General features: G+C 35.9%; 1 long non-coding RNA gene across 30 annotated transcripts in view; it reads right to left on the reverse strand.

The window, feature by feature from the left end:
- The window catches only part of LOC126913330 (uncharacterized), a 275,232-nt gene that overhangs the window by 17,398 nt on the left and 239,742 nt on the right, over window positions 1-18,092 (reverse strand). For 21 of the 30 annotated variants that reach the window (XR_007708395.1, XR_007708398.1, XR_007708394.1 and 18 more), the window contains 3 exons: window positions 9,708-9,807; window positions 9,135-9,559; window positions 6,719-6,862 (listed from right to left, as the gene is read on the reverse strand). The exons of 6 other annotated variants lie outside the window; for them this stretch is intronic. This is a non-coding gene — a long non-coding RNA (uncharacterized LOC126913330). Of the gene's footprint in view, window positions 1-6,362; window positions 6,863-9,134; window positions 9,560-9,707; window positions 9,808-18,092 lie in introns of all 30 variants that reach the window. 3 more of the 30 variants (XR_007708378.1, XR_007708377.1, XR_007708382.1) reach the window with 3 other exon arrangements.

Raw genomic sequence — 18,092 nt, forward strand, 5'->3', positions numbered from 1 at the left:
AGTTTGGTTTAAAAATGACCGTGATGACCAGCAACTTAATTCTAGCACTGAAAAGAGTCTCTGGTTCTCAGCAACTTCCAAATGTAAAATAGCTGGGGGATAAAAGCATTGCAAATGCTACAGAATATAGGCATGGATGGGTCTAACGCTTCTGACTGTAAGGCAAGTGTACCTGCTTTTCAGCAGTAAGTATGACTCTCCGCATGCTAGGTTTACTGTACTAACATTTTAAATATTAATTCCAAACAGTGACAATTTTTTGTGTTCCATTATGCTTTGATTTAGCTGAAGAAAAAAATACTAAAAGATTGTGAGGTGTTTACATTAAAAACATAGAAGAAAAAAATAATGTGCTACTGACCATTGTTCACGCAGCTCAACAGGATCATACTAAGTTTTCTCTTCCCTTGAAAAATTCTGGGGAAGAAGCAGGTCTGACAACATATATATTAATATGAATGTACTGTGTGTGTGCCCAAGAATGACCATAAGTTCTTCAAATATTGAAGAAACTGCAAAGAAGTTTGGACAAATGATGAACAACTGAGGAAGTGATTTATTCTGGGGACATTGGTTAAAAGGTAATTTCAGTAAAGTGGGAGGATGGGAGCTTAATAGATACATAGGCTGTATACACAGAAACATCCAGAAAAGTATGTCATTGAAGGGAAAACAATGAGATACTGAAAACTGATGTGTGTTTTTAACCTTCTCCCATTCCTTTCCACTCCACTCCTTTCCACTCGACTCCACTCCATTCTATTCCATTCCAGCGGTTTTGCTTTCTAAGAGGCATGTATGCACATCTGGTTAGAGAAGAGAGATTAGGCTGAAAGGATACCTCTCTAGCCATGACTGAGGGAAGAAAAACCAGAACACATTTCAAAAACATACTGAATAGGTTAGCCATATGGTTTCAGTACATTTCATTCATTTTCACAGACAGAAAACAAAAAACTTCTTTTATAAGCCAACATTCAGCTCTGGGGTTTAGAGACCCTAAGTACAGAAATATCAAGACATGACAAAATATGGAGTATGTGAGCTGGGCAGAACAGTCAAAACATGCTAGTTCACCACAGCACACCTGGCATTTAGACTCGTTATTCACTTCCCTTCTCTAGTCTTCCTTATCATACATAAAGCTGTTTTCCAAGATAACAGACTCTGTCCCTGATTCATTTGACACTATATGGATGCATACAGTGTGACTACGACCCTTTCATCATCATCTGCTTTTGTCTTTAACAGACTGACCCTAAAAAGTATTTTGGGATACCTTTAGAGAACTGAGGCATAAAATCATTCAATTTTTCTTACTAAGTCTGCCAAGTGATAATGCCTGGTTAATCTAAGGTTAAAGTATGAGTCGTATTATGGACTCTGTTTTGCACAAGCTTCTAGGAAAACGGGATGGGGAACAGAGAGACAGCAGCATAACTGGGCAGAATGGTACTGAAATATGTTTATCTAAAGTCTCAAAGGAAGTTAAGGACCATTTTGAGTAGTGAAGTTTTGTTTTATACACTGAGTATATTCTTATAGTCCACCTCACTCCTATTATTTATGAGTCCTGTTATGTGAGCTTGTTGCATCTTATGTAAAAGTTTGCTGCAAACTGTTTGGGATTTGGAATCTATCTTCCTGTGAGCTCCCTTAATTAAAATAGTCGGTAAAAAGAAATAAGTTCTGGATATAGGAAAAAAAAAAAAAAAAAGAAAGAAAAAAAGCATATAGCTATATAGGAAAGGCCAGAGTGAAACATTGAAGCTATCCCCACTCAGATTCTGGGCAGGCTCTCTTTCAGATCTGGATCTGAACTCCGTGATTCACAGCTTGGCCTGTGGGTCAGCTGCTGGTAGCCAGCAGACTAAAAGACAGTGTAATGGTAGAGAGAATCTGCCTAGAAAAAACAGTATAGTAATCCCATGGCTGCCACCTTCCTTCCTCATCATGGGAAGCAGAAGGCAACGTAGTTATGTCTTCCCTGTTGCCCTAGTGATTGAAGGCACACTATCCATCATCCTCAGGTCTGTTCTGATGTTTCAGGTTTACTATTTTGGTTTAAGAATGTCAAGTGATGTTTGTTTTTGGAGAGGTCAGCATAGTTTTCAATGAATGTCAGAAATTCCTGATTTCTAAAATCACTCCCAATATTAAAACCAGCTACTACCTCTTGGAAGCTAAATTCTACCCAGGATCATGTGGCCTTCTGTGAGTTAATGGTTTTGAAAGAACCACATACTGGTCAGGGTGGTACTAAAAGTGCAGCCTGAATTTAGGCTGTGGTTTTCATTTGTGTCCCTGAACCATGAGGACATTGTTTTCTTTAAGCATCAAAAAAGAAAGAAAGAAAAAAAAATGCACTGCTGAGTTTTGCTGTTAGCTTGATGTGATGTTGTATCCAATGCATTTTGAGGCCCTGTACCATAGCATACATTGGAAGTTTTCTAGGGGCTGCAGACATACTTCTTACTGACCATTGCAGGCAGAAATCTGCTGGGACAAAACATTTAGCATTATTGTCATTTCAATTGTTTATCAGCTCATTAAACTGCAAAGCAATTTTCACGTATTTCCTAATGGACACAAGCATCTTTATTATTATAATTGTTACTATTATTATCATTATTATTATTAAAAGCATCTGTTAAAATTAATAATAGCTGTCAGTTTCAAAAGTTGTCAATGAAGAAATGAAGTTGGAAATGTAACTGTAATTCCATCCTTAGATCATGCCTATTTGAAATCTAAATTTAGAGCAATTTTTTTCAAATGATTTGATATCATGATTTAAATAATTTGTAGATGTGCCTTAATATATGTCAGTTTTATATTGTCTGTGAACAATTTGCATTTCTTATGAAGAAAGTTATCAAACGTTTTTGGAAAAATACTTGACTTTACCTTGTTTTCTAATGCATTAATTGTGTTGGATATTCAAAATTCAGACTGTTTTGATTGTATATGCATGAAACTATGTATATTTCAGTACCCATATACAGGTCTTAGCAAAGTAATCCTGATATGCTTTCCTAACCTCCTGAATAGAACATAAACGGTAGGAGTAAGCAGTTACTTTGGACCATTTCACCCCCAGAAAATTAAGACTTACAGAATATTTTTGTTGATTTTTCCTCAAAGAAATTGGACACCTCATGTGTCTTGCCTGGTAATTTCTGACTGGTATCAGAATTAGCTCAGATACCTTTCATTTCTGTTTAAAGAAATACATGAGCTTGTTATTGAAAAGTTGTGGGTGGTTTGGTTTGTAAATTTCTTCTTCTAAACAAATCTGTGAAATGATCAATCAACCACTGTATATTGCCAAAAGTCTCACAATTCAGCACTCAAACAACACTTTATTCATACAGAGCCCTTCTGTGCTCTATAGGTGACAGTGCCTGAGGAGGTACAGTAAGGGAAACAGAAGGCTCCCTTCCTCATCTCTAATGTGTTTGGCTGCAGACAGTGCTCGGTCAGATGCCTTAAAATGGTGTGAGACACAGTGTGGCAGTTGTGTATTTTTATGTAAGAGTGTTTATTTTTAAAGCCTAAAGGAAAGGAGGTAAAGGTTTCCTGTATTCCATAAATACAGCTAGGTCACTGGATAGTATAACCTTGTTGTTGTCAGAGAGGAAATTCCATGTAACTTTATGTGATTATTAGACTCTGTCTCTCAGCTTGTTTTCATCATCTCATGAAAGGCTGTCAGGAGAAAAGTGAAAGGTTAAAGAGAAGTTAGGGCTCAGTCAGGGATGTGCTGAGTGCTTCACATATCCCCCATTCCTCCAAAGAAATTAATGGAAAGTAAAGTTCAACTTTTCACAGCAGGTGCTATGCACCTCCGAAGATCAGCAGAGTTTCACTTCACTCCTTGAGGTCTTCATGAAATGGTGAAAAGATGTTAAGATACAATCTGATAATCACTGGAGGTACACTAAGGCATGGATTAAAGAATTCCATTGAACACTAAGGTGCTGAGGGAAGTGATTTTGGTGATAACACCATGCATTCTAAATAAATATAAGACAATATGCCAGCAGAATATATCAGGGCAAGAACATACAAGCAGGATTGCATTTCAGATAGAAGCATCCATGAATAATAAAGATCATTAGGAACAAATAAAGATCTAGTATTAGTCTTTGAAAATAAATGCATATTAACCCCAATGCATCACCTGAAAGCTCATCTAGGAAAGGTCATTCTATGTTCATAAACTGCCCTCCAGGCTGATTTGGAATAGACACAATATTCTTCATGCATCTACCCATGGTTGGTGCTGCAGTTTTTAGCTTGTTAGCTTTATTTTGGAGCAGGTGTCAGGATGCTACCTGCAGAATATTTTGAGACATTGGGGGAAATTTTCATCCCACTAAAGTCAGGGGAAGTTCTGCCGTAAAAACTTAGTCAGTCCAGATTTTATTCTAAATGTTCTAAGGTGCTTAATATTGGCTCAGATTTTTTAAACAAGAGTAAATGAAAAATCTGAAGTCTGTGTGGTGTATTTGGTCTATTACCAGCACTGCCATAAAATGACTTGTATGACTATTCAACAAAATATATTTTATAGGTTCTCTGTATTCAGATAACTGATGGTCAGTCTCTCAGTATCTAGTAATATTTCAAATTATTTATAACAAATTTATTTATTTTTGGCGTTTAGCATTATGCTTTTATCAAAATAGTAAATAAATTGCAACACATGGCAGGAATTACAAGTAGTGTTTTCCCTTCCAGTGAAATATGCTGCTGATAGAATTGTGTACATATGATGAACTTTATCCAATTGTCCACTGCCAAGATCCTACTGGTGTTGCTAAGATACCTGCTAATAACATCCCTGCAATCCATGTAGACTCATAATATTTCGATAATTTTAGTTTGACAACTAGATGATTTTCATTGAGTGTTGAAGAATTAAAGTGTTTCTGCCTCTCCTTGCCTCTTCAGAATACCAAACTAGCAGTGCAGATGGATGTTTTCTCCTCTCTGACAGAGAACTCAAATAGGTTCATTAAAATTTCTAAAAAATGTGGTGTTTTAAGACAGTAAGATGGGAACACCAGGAGTGCACCATCACTCTAGGAGAAGATTAAAAAAAATGATAATAATAATAAAAAACAAACAAACAAACAAAAAAACTCTTAATGGGCTTTAGGGAATTATTTAGAAATTCGATGAGGAGAGGCACTCATACTTGCTTTTTTTCCACACTAAAGGGTATAGTCCCTTTGTTGCTTTTAGAGATCTTAGATTCAGTATATAGTAGGGGAAAACATCAAAATATTTGGTAGTAGACATTCATGTAATCCATAAAGTTAGTACTAATACTGTGTTTCAAGGGAGGAAAAAAGGAAAGAAATTACCCAAACTTTTCAAAGACCAGAAAACACAGGATGGGTCAATTGAACTCATTAGGATGAGAATAACCTTTCATTTTATAAGTGACTAGTTGGGGATATTTAAAATTATAGTTATCACAGAACCAAAAAATTGTAAACAATTAATTATATGAGCCAAATTTTATACCAGATCTTGTAAAAACCACGAGCCTTAATTAAGAAAGGATCTGGATTCCTGTGAAGAACTTGACTCCTATATGATATTCAAACATGGAAAATGTATTTTGTTTGTCTGTTAGGTTTTGTAACATTAGCAAAAAACTCCCTTCATTATCGAAAAACTCCCTAATAAATTACATAACACAAAAAGTAAGACTGTGACAAAAGATGACAAACATTGTCTCTGCTCACAAGGCAAAAATAGTCTTTACTGAAAATACACTTAAATTATATACTAAAAGAGCTTGTAGCTGGGATTTCACTTCAAAACTTATCTGTACAGAGTACATTATACTTAGGGAAGTGACTAGAAATAAATATGCTATGGTTACCACTGAATGTTCCCATTTGCCAACAGTGACCACATGAAGCATCTGAGATCACAACTGTTTCCCCTGCAATTACAACAAGATATATATTTGTGGTAAGCTTGAGGTAACCAATGAGAATGTTTCTTGTATGTGATTTCCACAGTACTTGGACACATGGATTGGAAGAAACAAAACAAAACAGGAACCACACTCAAGATTTGATTGGGGAAAAAAAAATAAAAAATCATCATCCCAAAAATCTTATCTGTACATTCAGGAAATGACTAACAAAAATCATCAGAGATGAAAAAACTTTTTACCTTCAGCTATTGTTTAACTTCTACTTTGTCTAAATAGAAATGGATATATCCAAGCAATGCAAAAACAAGGGGAAAACTATGAAAAACACTAGTAAAGAAGCCACACATCCTGTAATCCCATGAGATACTTCCAAGAGTCTTATGCACTACGATAAAGAAATCACCTCATCATTAAAAGTGTGTCAGGTAGGTCCCTCACATTTAACTGTGATTTTCATATGCTGCCAGCAGAGATTTGTGCTCTTAGTAGCTGCATTTTTCATGAGAAAGAGGTCTTCTCTTTGCATGCATTTCTTTGACTCAAAATATTGCTTTAGGCAAAGAGCTGCTCTTTCCAGGTTACACTTTCATAAGGAAATGAAAAACAGCTCATGTTGTAATAAGAACAGGTTTCTGATGTTTTCATCTTCTGGTGTCCCAGAAATACCAAGAAATCAGCCTTTTCAAAGGTAGGTACAGAAGGAAAACACGGGGAAAAATGTTTAGTCCAAGGGGTGAGTAAAGCTTCATTTAATCTCACCCAATTCAACAGTTTGTCAGTCTTTCTTCTTGTCTCCTATCAGCAGAAAGTTAAGAGATGTGCTGTGGTAAATTGTCTGTGCCAGTCATGCTGATTGCAGGTACAAGAAATTATTTTCATTTGCCATTTTGCTCTGAGTTGAACCTAAATATCAAATAAAAAAAAATAAAACCATACAATGACATGAGAAACAATTACCATAAAAAACATTGTGTGGGCTGAATGTATTGAATTATAACAGAAAGAAAAAATATGCATGACTGCTAGATTCCACTCTAAGCCTTAATGTCTTGACCACCAAGGAACTCAGTATTATAGTTCTGAAACTTTCTCTTTTTATTATGTAGAAATTTCCTTACACAACAAACAAAAAATTATTTGGGTAGATAACTACACAGATCCTCTGTATTCAGTTGGATACTGTACTAACTTTGCTCCTGAAGAGGCAGTGGTACAATTAAATATGCACAGTGATGCTAGACACACTAGATGTTCCTCTTGTATTTATGAATGCTCTGAAGAGCCAGCACTCCTCTGCTGAGGCAGGACAAGTTCTGGAGGTGAAGCCGTACAGAGAGTTAGCACTTGCAGCACCGTGCTGTGGTTAGGAATGACGTGTTGCACTGAGCCGCCTAGGCAGACATTTTTAAGATCTCACTAAAGGATTTTAAAAATCTGTCTCACTCCAGGAAGGCTTTATGACTGGAATAACTTTGAAATAAGTCTGACAATTTTACTAGCTTGCATTCTGAAGTGTTGGCTCTTTCCAAAGTTCAGTCACTTTTGGTAGGTGCATTACAGCAGATGAACAAACTAGAGGGAGGACTAATGCTCAGCTATGACTGTCGCTTGATGATTTCTTTATTTTTCATATCCTGGGGATGTGCACAAGTGTCTCTTACTCTAGCAGGCTACAAGATTTTATACAAGCATAAATGAAAATAGACTGGAAGCCATATGGGTTAAGTTTCATGATTCATATTATTTGGCAGATCTCCACTGAAAGTAGGACCTCTAGACAGCTCTTGTTCAAACCAATAATAGGACTACAGCTGCTGTAAAATATTAGATTTATTTTCACCAATAGATTTATTATTTTTGTATGCTGAAGTTTTCTATTTATCTTCCAGCAGGATAAAATAAATAGGAATGAAATAACCACTCCCTTAGCTCTAGTGCCAAGGAATATAATGTATATGTCCAACCAAGTGGCACCCTGCCTTTCCACAGGTCTGCTGAATTATTTTACACCATTCATTGCCTATACTGAAGATTAGCCACATGGGTGTCATTAATTTCACATAGCTTTAGGCATAGGAGTCCCACCCATGTATGCTGTCATTCAAGACTTGTACTGCTCTTACGAAGTTCAATGCAAAGGGGAAATCTTTGGTTTTAAAGTTCAGCTTTCATCTTAAAAATCACCTCTGTAAAAACAGCATTGTGTGATCTGAATCTGTGTTTCAATAGTTTGCATACAATGTTTTCTCAGTGTGTATGCAAGAAAACTGAATAAGTAAAAGTAAACTAAATATGGCTAAGCTTTCTTTTGGTGATTGGTAGCAGGTAATATTCCAGATCAGATTCCTTGTACACATTACACTTACAACAGTCCAAATATATTTAAGTGGGCTTTTGAATACATAGGAAATAGCATGAAATTAACTTATTCCATTGCATTGTTGAAAGATATCATAACAATGTGATTAATAAAAATACATACCAGACTTCTAATGAAACTCTCTCTTGTCTTTAAAATCCACTGGAAAACACATTTGAGCCATTTGACATGTATTTTGAGTGTTTTTTGTTTGTTTGTTTGTTTGTTTGTTTTCCGGAAATTTCAAATCAAGTACAGGAAACATTAAAAAGAAGGTGGCCTCCTCCTTGAAGTAATAAACAAATATAAAAATAGTCTGCTCTCTGAATAACCTATAGAATATACATGATTTACTTATCTAGCATAGCAGCTGTGAGCCATGTAAAGAAGTAAGTCATTGTAACAAAAATATAAATTAATAAAAAGTGCTTCGCTTATTTTTCATCCCAATATTGTATTCGATTTATTCACTTCTATGGTCATGACTAATAAATTTAAGTGCAAAATCTCCAGTAATCCTGACCTGAACTGATCCATTGTTGATTTCAGCTGAAAAGATATATTTCTTTTAAGAAAAGATGACTGCAATAGACATGCTTCCTAGTTAAATAGTTTGGAGATATGAGGAGAATATAAAAACATGTTGAATTAAAAAAAACTTTGGACAGGCCCATTAAGTGCAAACCTAGCCATGGCATCAGTACAGTGATGGATAACATGCTTATGATTAAAGAACTGTGTGCTCTGGAAAAGTATCCTTATTCTATTATTTAAAAAACATATTTCAAATAATTTCTTGAATGTGAAAGGTCAAACCTTGGTACTTAGCCCAGCAAAGTAGGCTGCAGAACTCAAAGTACTTCTGGCCCTTAGTAAGGACTGTCTGCAATAGGATGATATTCTATCTCCAAGCAGCCCATTGGAGATCCATGCAATGAACAAAACCTCACATGTTTGCCAGGAGCTTCTGTGTGCGTCTTGCTGTAAACAGAAACAAACAATTCTAAGGTTCCACTGCAGTCACTCTAAAGCTGAATATTATGCTTCCCTTTTGGCTAGACACTTCAGATGTCTGCTCTCCCAAGAGTCACCACTAGAATTGTGTTGGAGCACAGCAGTCATCTGTTGGGCTGTGTTCTGTATTTGCATTTTGTGGACATCTAATTTGTTGTTTTCCCATCTAATCCTCTTCCATAATGAAAATTTCAGTGATGTTTTACATGGCTTTTATAAAATGGTAGCTTGAAGAGAATGCAAAAGTAAAATGCCATAATCAAAAACTTGAATACATTGGTTTATCTTTTTTTTCTTTTATTTTTTTTCTTTAATACTTATTCAAACCATTATTACTAATGTTTGGTCAGAGAAAATAACTAACTGCAAATCTACCTTTTTATTTTCAAGGAAGTCTGGTTTTATATAAAGATGATAAACACACATCTGGGCCTTCACTTATGAGTAATTTAATGTAGCCAGAATGACTGCTGCCCTGAAAAGCAATTTGAGAAAGACATTGTGTCAAAAACGGTGGTTTGTCTTATGAAGAATACATCATTTAAATCCAAAGCCACATTTTGAGTCTTTTTCTATTCATGTGTTCTGCCTGATGTTATAAGTATTTCTTTACACATCTTAAATCAGTATAGTTCAGTTGCTGTGAAGCTAAAGCTACAGTTCGCTATCTGTGGACGCTACAGTGTACTGTGTGTAACTTTACAAATGTAGTTGGAGACCAACCTTTGCTGTTCAAGGAAAATTTCTGGCTTCAATCACTCTCTCTTTACCGTGTTGTGTGCTACCATCATCCACTGAAAGATACTTCTTCTGAACCCTGCATATTAAGTGTTGAATTCGCCTCACACAGCTTCTACGGGGCACACAGTGCTTCATTTTGGATCCTCTGGTGTCTTCATGGTGATCTGGTGGTAATGTGATCTATTGGCCTTTGTGGTCAATGAAAAGCCTGGTCCAGCCAGGTTCGTATTTATCTGTCTGTCAAAAAATATCATTTCTAACTGTAAATTTTGTGTCATCATCTGGAAGGCAGAGCACTTCTAAAGGTTTCATAGTCACCACACTTGGAATATCTTTTTTTACCAGCTATGTTAAATGAACTCAAGTCAAGTCATGTAAAATGTAAAAAAAAAAAAAACACTTGTTCATAATATACTTGTCAATTTTTATTGAGGTGAATAAACAAAGAAAAAACATATTTAACCTGCTTACATGAAGTTAAAATGTAAAGATGTCTTTCTACTTCATGATCTTTATTGCAAGGCATTAGATTTCCCATTGTTTTGCATGCTTTGTTCTTCAAGTGGCATTCTTGACAGAGACCATCGTTATGTGAACATTTTACATCTATGGATTTTAAAATTCTGGTAAGGATCTAGTCAGATATAATGTTGTTCTTGATATAGCTTTTCCCCAAAAACTCATTTACTTCTAAAATTAACTTATTTGAAGATAAGCATCTCATCCCTACAGCTAAAACAAATATTCCCTGGCTGGTGATGCTTTGGAGGTGGGCTGTCATCTGCTGGACTTGAGAAACTCCTTTGTTCATTGGAAGTTTAAATAGTCTCCCTTTCTCTCCCCCATCAATCTTTTGGTGTGCACCTCCTGATGTGAACTGTTTCCCTCCTCTTAACTCATATTTTAAATTGATTGGTACCTTAGTGAATGCACTTGAAACAAACATCGGTCTGGTATCAATATGTACTTGCTGGCTTTGATCAAAACATTATGGGTGACCACAACTTTCTGTCAAACTATACCTTGTTTCTTAGTCGTGTTCTTAGTCCTGTATTTTTGTGTAAAGGTCTGGGAACATGGAACTAGTCAAGTTGTAGAATTGATCATGGTCATAAATTATTTGTGATTGACTCTTGATCAACATATCACCAGAACATTGTAGAAAAATCTTCAGGGAATGCAACCAGTTTTCCTTTGTTGCCAAGTCATAATCATCTGGCCAATATATCTCCTGCAACATCCTGACAGGCTGACTGCTTAGGTCCAGACTGTCAGCCAAATGTCAAAAAACAATGAGGAGGAACTTCCATAATGTGGTCAAGAAAGGAAGAAAAACACAAACAAAAAAAAACAGAAATGACAAACAAACAAAAATGAAAGCATAATGTACAAATGTGACAGGAAAACGAAAACTTCTTATACTCTGTCCCTCAGCTCCTTGTAAATGTTAAAGAAAAGATGCTACCTTACGGAAGTGTCCAATCTCTCTTACCATGGCCACTATTTCGTCCTTGCACTTTTGTTGATCTCACTAATGCCAATCTGTGCAGCCCAGAGCAGATTAGGAGAGATGTGCAGTAAAGGGCCAGTGCATCATGTCCAATCATTTCACCACTGGCAATTTACTGAATGTAATGCTGAAAAAGGATTTCATTCATTCAGCCTATCAGATTAATAAAAAGTTTTTATTCATAGTGCCTATGAGTATTTTCTGTATATGGTAATGCTAAGTAGTCTTTCCCCTTACCAAGCCCTAGACAGCATGGTTCAGTAGAAGGTAAATAGAGTTAATTGCTTCTAGTTTTCTAATCACTGCCTAGTATCCAATGTCTATCTAATAGCTCTGAATGCAAATTCATACGCAGCATTTGGCTTGAAACTCCCCCAAATTTGGTAGCTTTAATACCTGACCTTTAGTGAGGCTAATCTGCCGTTTTGTTCTCATATACTTGCACTTTAAAGATTTATTAGCTTAATCAGCCAGACCTGCATCTTGAGAGCTGCTTAACAGGCAATGCCAGAAAATGCAAACCACAGTGATCATTTGTTCTGTGCTCAGAAGTGTAAACCTTCAATTAGAGACTAATAAGCTGTTACCTTATATAGGACGTCTTTAAATACTTGGTGTTTACAACATAGTACTTGTACATATTTATGTAACTAGAGGTTTATTAGGGAACTCTGTGCATCTTATAGCAGGCACTGTTGTAGGTTAATATGGTAGAAGCGGAAAGGAACCGAACAGTGTGTCCTTGTTTCAAATGACAAAAGCAGCTACAGATTTCAGGATTACAGACTTCATTCTGAGAAACACTGAATCGTAGAATCATTCTGAACACAAATCTTGCTAAAATGCACAGCTAATCAACACCTATTATGACGAAACCAATTGTAAGAAGCCAAAACTAGTTCTGAAGGTTTTACGTTTGCTCAAGTGAAAAGTTAGGTGTCACCATAGCATAAAGGATTTGGGGTTGATTTTAGCTCAGAATTTCCATTTCTCACTTCCCAATGGGATCTATGTGAGAACAGTGAGCCACAAAGACCTAAAGTGTGTTGCAGGGGCCACAATGGTATTCCTGGGTATCCACAGATACTAAATGTTTGTTCTGTAGCTTGATTTAAATGAAGAAAAACAAGATCTCCTTAGAGCTGAACAGGTACTGTTGGTGCTAAAACTCCTTTGTTTAACCCAGCCAGAAAAACACTCAGAGGAATTCTGCACATCAGAAGTTAAAATACTTTAATAGTGTGGGCTGTAAAGTGATAGAAAATATTCATAAGTATGTATTTCTTTCTTGTTCTTACTAATTGCAGTTTTAAACTTACAGTAGTGGGTTTCACTCCTCCAGCCACCACATGTATGTGTGGGCATTTTGAGGGCCTGAAATTTTTTAAACAATTGCCATTCAAAAATCATTTGAAAGGATAGGTTCCTGCAAAGGGCTTCAGCTTAAAAACAGCTTAAAAACAAGAAAAATCATATCACTTCATAGCAATAATTCACGTTTTAAAATACAAGCCATTTCTAGTCATTGAGAACACAAGAAAATTATAACTTTTAACTATTTTAACTAGTCATTCCTTCCTGCCTTCTTTCCTTCCTTTCTCATATTTTGGAAACCAACTAACATTCTTCCTAAAAAAATTACCTAAAAACTGTTCTTGGCTAGCCATTGTGTGTGCCGAGGTTTCAATACTGAGAGCATGTTAATGGCCAAATTATAAACCTTTGAGAATTGGAACTCAGAAGACAAACATTAACAGACCCTTAACTGCAGTAGCACAAACCAAGATGCTATAAATTATGGGGTGGTGGTGTTAAAAGCATTGGCTTCCTGGTATCTGGCACCCAAAACCTTTTCATTTGGGTATATATCAGGCTGCAGAGAGGTTGCCACTTGCCACTTGGCCAGTATTCAGCTGGCAAAGCTGTTTGTTTAACGTTCAGGCCAATCGATGGCTCAGGCCTGCAACCAAATATTTTTTTGTCATGCCATGAGAAATATTTACCCTTCTCTGTTTTCTTTCTCTTTCCTACAGTCATTCATTCTCCTATCTAGGATTTCTATGTGAGACAATACTTGCCAAGTTTTGCAGCTATATGTATGAACAATTCTGGCACATTATTTTAATGAGCTAATTTCCGTCTTTATAAGTATACATGAAGTCAGGATAGCTTCACAGATTTCTCATGGATCACAGGCACATACTTGCGGTATGACTTCCTTCGCATGAGCATGACCACGTGCCGGGTTTGATGCCAGGTTTGAAAGCAAGCTTTGAACACAAGCTTCTCAGAGACTTTGCAGTTGCAGCCTTCATTAAGCTGAAATAGTCAGTAAAAGGAATTTTTTATCCCCTCTGCAGTCTGATAGCTGCATTGTGACATAAGTCTGTTCCTCTGTGCCTTGTACAGCTGTGATATAGCACAGGAATTTTAGCATTACTGTTCCTACATCCTGTTTCTGGCTATGTGAGCAGCAAAGCTTTTGGATACAGTCAGCCAAGTCAAGAACATGGCTTTTAGCATGTGCCTTCTGAAAGAATAAGCTAGGGGTATACCGTCCATTCTTGGCTCTGTTCAACTGAACTTTTGCAAACTCTCTGATACTCATGTAAAAAGGAGGAAAAAAAGCTTGCTTCTTTGTATGGGAGTCTGAAGCCACGACTATCTGTAAAGGATGTGAATTGCACAAGAAGATGGTGCGGTGTATTCAAAAGCATGAAAACAGAAGCTCTTCCTGCCTTCCTGTTTATCTACCATGTCTTCTCCAAGTACAAGGCATTTGGAAACCACACACATCTCACCTAAAGTAAGATTCTTCTACACACAGGGTTTGGGAATGATGCCTTAATAGTAGTTTCAGCAGTTTCCCAGGATCAAGAGTTAAACAAACAGTTTACACAATCAATGTGCTGTGATGTATTAGCACCTCCTTCCTTGACACTCTGTTTTATTGCTCTATTGGCTACCTGGGTCTGACAACAGATGCTCACCCACTTTTTTGTTTGCAAGCCTGCTGGGCAAACTAGATTGGAGTATGGGAGAAAACATCTGTTTTTTGAGATTGGTATTGATTGTCTCACTGCTCTAATAAGATTCTTATTACCTTACTTGAGGCCAGACTAGGTCTAAATGAAGACAACATTTCAATAGATTAGGCTTCACTATGCCTCATAGGCTTCAGACAGCTGCATGTTTGCTCTCTGGAAGCATGAAAATGTCTGCCATAGAAATAACAGAGGAAATATTTAGACAAAGCTAGTGAATATTCTGTATGATTATGTCAAAAGCAAAAAACAACCCCCCCCCCAAAAAAAAAAAAGAAACAAACAAAAAAAATCCACACCACCACCAAAAAAAAAAATCCCACCCTCTCTCCATTACTTTAAGGTGGATCTATATGTTATAATATAGTTAACAAATCTGAACACTCAAGAACATTAATTAATCCCCGGGTCATTCTGTGTTTAATCCTAGAATGCAGCTTTGATAAGACAACTTACTTGCTCCCAAATGTTGGGAGATCTGAGTTCATTGTCTGTGAGTATAAAATCTTCTTCAACCCAAAATCTTATTTCCTTATTTGTAAAACCACCTTGTTGATTTGATATTGAATATAATCAGATGTGTTGCCAGAGAGCAGTGTTTTAAATAAGGATGCACTGAAAATGATGAAAAGGTCAGTTACTGAAAGGGCAATGAGTTGTACAGGAGAGTAGTGTTGAAAAATTTAGGACAGTAACTCCTAAAACTGCTTGAATGTCATCTTCTGGAGCACATCTGGACTCCATCCATATAAACAGTATTCTGATGAAAAGCCCTGTTCCCAGAATAGTTTGTGTCCTTAATTTGAGGACTAGTAAAGGCCACAAAGAATTAAGTGTGATAAGCAGTTGCACTCTTTGCAGTCCCAAGGGAAGCTGTAAAAGTAATAGGTCAGATTTAATTCCTGACTCCAGCACATAACAGATTGCCTCCTATTGTTTTGTTTTGCTTTCAAAGTTAGTGGGGTGCAGAATTAAATCCATTGTCTTTAATTAGGAGGAACTTAAAACTACATCTTTCTATGAGGATTATGTGGGAACACATGGAATAGCCACACATATAGGAAATGTAACACTCATTATTTGTAGCATGTGGTATTCTCAGTAAGTGGGCAAAAAGTGTTGCAAACAGACATGGGAAATAGTAACATTTAATAATGACCATTGCACATAATATATTCATACATATATTCACAGAGCAAATAACCAGTGCTACTTGATTAAGTACAGGAAAACAAATTCAGATTGCTTATAAGGAAAACATTACTTAATTGAAGCAATCTATTAGATTATGGAATAGATTCCCAAGGGGAAAACAGGAAGCTTATTGTCTGAGTCATCCTAAAAGAGCTTCCATAAAGCCCTGGAAACTATAGTGAAGAAACAATAATATTTTGGCAGAAGATGGAACATATTGCTTAACATTCTCTCTTCACTGCTGTCTGTGCTTTGGTAATTTTGAGCCAGATTGTAAATCTGAAGGTTTGCATCCTCAGTGGCAAAGACCTGTAAATTTGATCTCAGTCTGATTCCAGTTTAAAACTTGACTCGAAAACTAGGAAGTCCAGCAGTAGACCAGGCTGCAACTTTCACAGCACCACAAAAAAAAAAAAAAAAAAAAAAAAGTCTTAATTTGAGAAACTGATCAGGCTCTTCTCTAATATAGATATGTTTTGCAAACTTTTAAGAATCTGAATTGAGACAACAGTAGGATGGGGATAAAGATGAATTTTTATGAAGTTAGGTGAAAAATATGCAAAAATCAGGTATAACCTTGTATGACAGTACCAGCTGGATTTCGCTTTTAACCTTTGATTTTGCTGAAAGTAAGTTGAGCCAAAGGGATAAAAATACAGATATACCAGAACTAGAACATACATAAAAAGTCTTGAGAAGAAAATATAACTTTTCTTCAGATACACCCATTAACTGTATATAAACAGTACCTTGGTTCCTTCTTACCAGTAATTACAGATACAGTGGTAAAAATATACTCAGAGAACTGAAACTTAAAGCAAAACTCAAGCAGAGTACATAAGAAATTATGGCAGTTTGGTTATTTTTGCTCTGTACATCATTTTCATCCATCTGTTTGTTGTTATTGTTTGTTTGTTTGTTTCCCTGGTTATATCAGCAGCAAAAAGAACAAAACTTGAACAAAATAACTGTCAGTGATTAAAACAGAGAATTTCAGAAATCTCAGAATGGATTGTTTCCATCAAATATCCAGACTGAATTTTAGGAAACCCAAATTACCTAATGCTTTATTATCATTACAGGACTGCAACCCGTTCTGTAAAAATCAACAGTGAGCTAAAATTACACCTTTTTCCAAAGGATCACAATCTAATTTAAGATATTAATTGAAGGAAAGTCAACAGAAAAATAAGGATAGAGATGAGACAGAAGAAATTTATGAGAAAAACATGTTTGTCATATTCCTTGTGATAGACTGGGTACATAGTATGCTTTTCTAACTCTTAAGGCATTACCCAGGAATGATTATACAATTATTATTATTATTATTATTAATAATAATTTTATTGTTTAGCTAAAACTGTAGAAAACCCCAGATAAAAATATCTGGAGATGTTTTGGTTTTGTTTTAAAGACACAGAATATATTTTCTCCCCAAATTTGTAAACAAACGTTGCATTGCAGTACAAGCTAGTTGTTTTTTTTTTTCCAGATTTTTTGAACACTTTGGCTGTTTTAGAAACAAAATATTTTGAAAGCAATCAACTATTCTCCTCAGTTCCTTTGAACTGCTCTGCTGTAACACCAAAGATCTGAACTGTCTAGAATTTAATACTGATGATAATATCTGCAAAAGATGATAGGTGCATTTAAAGTTACAAAAGGCTTACTTTGTTTTTCCATCTGTTCTTCCATTTCATCAAGGTATGTAAAATTAAAATAAACTAATTTGATGGCTATACTTTTATAAAGAAAGATCATTTTTCTATGAACAAGAAAACCATTTTGGTATAATGAAGCCAATATATGAAAGTCAACATTTGAACAAAACAGTGTCTAAAATTTTGTAATAAGAATTCAAGGTTGACTCACAATTTTAGTTTACCTTTGGAAATAATGAGCACCGTCTCAAAATGGAAGTGTTAGCATGCATTTCATGTTGTTGATGGTTCCTGAGTAACACAGAGGCTAAAGTTCCATGAAATTGCAAGTTAAGAGACTGCTTCCTTTTTGATCCACAGTATTTCTGCCAATTCACTCATGTACAAGGAACAATTATTCAAAATAAAAATGAGTGAAAACAAAATGCAAAAAGTAACTTTATCTTTGAACAGAAGGCAGAAACATACACAGCTATACAGAGCACACTTGAAAAGCTAAACAGAACATTATTGGAATAAGATTGAAAACAAATGCTTTCAGCAACTTTTCCTGGGCAGGGCTGTCTTTTCTCCAGATTTCTTTAATTTCCCCTTTGCTTTTGGGCTTCTT

The sequence above is a fragment of the Cygnus atratus genome, chromosome 5 (genome assembly GCF_013377495.2).
Source record: "Cygnus atratus isolate AKBS03 ecotype Queensland, Australia chromosome 5, CAtr_DNAZoo_HiC_assembly, whole genome shotgun sequence".
In the NCBI taxonomy this organism is placed as follows: Eukaryota; Metazoa; Chordata; class Aves; order Anseriformes; family Anatidae; genus Cygnus; species Cygnus atratus.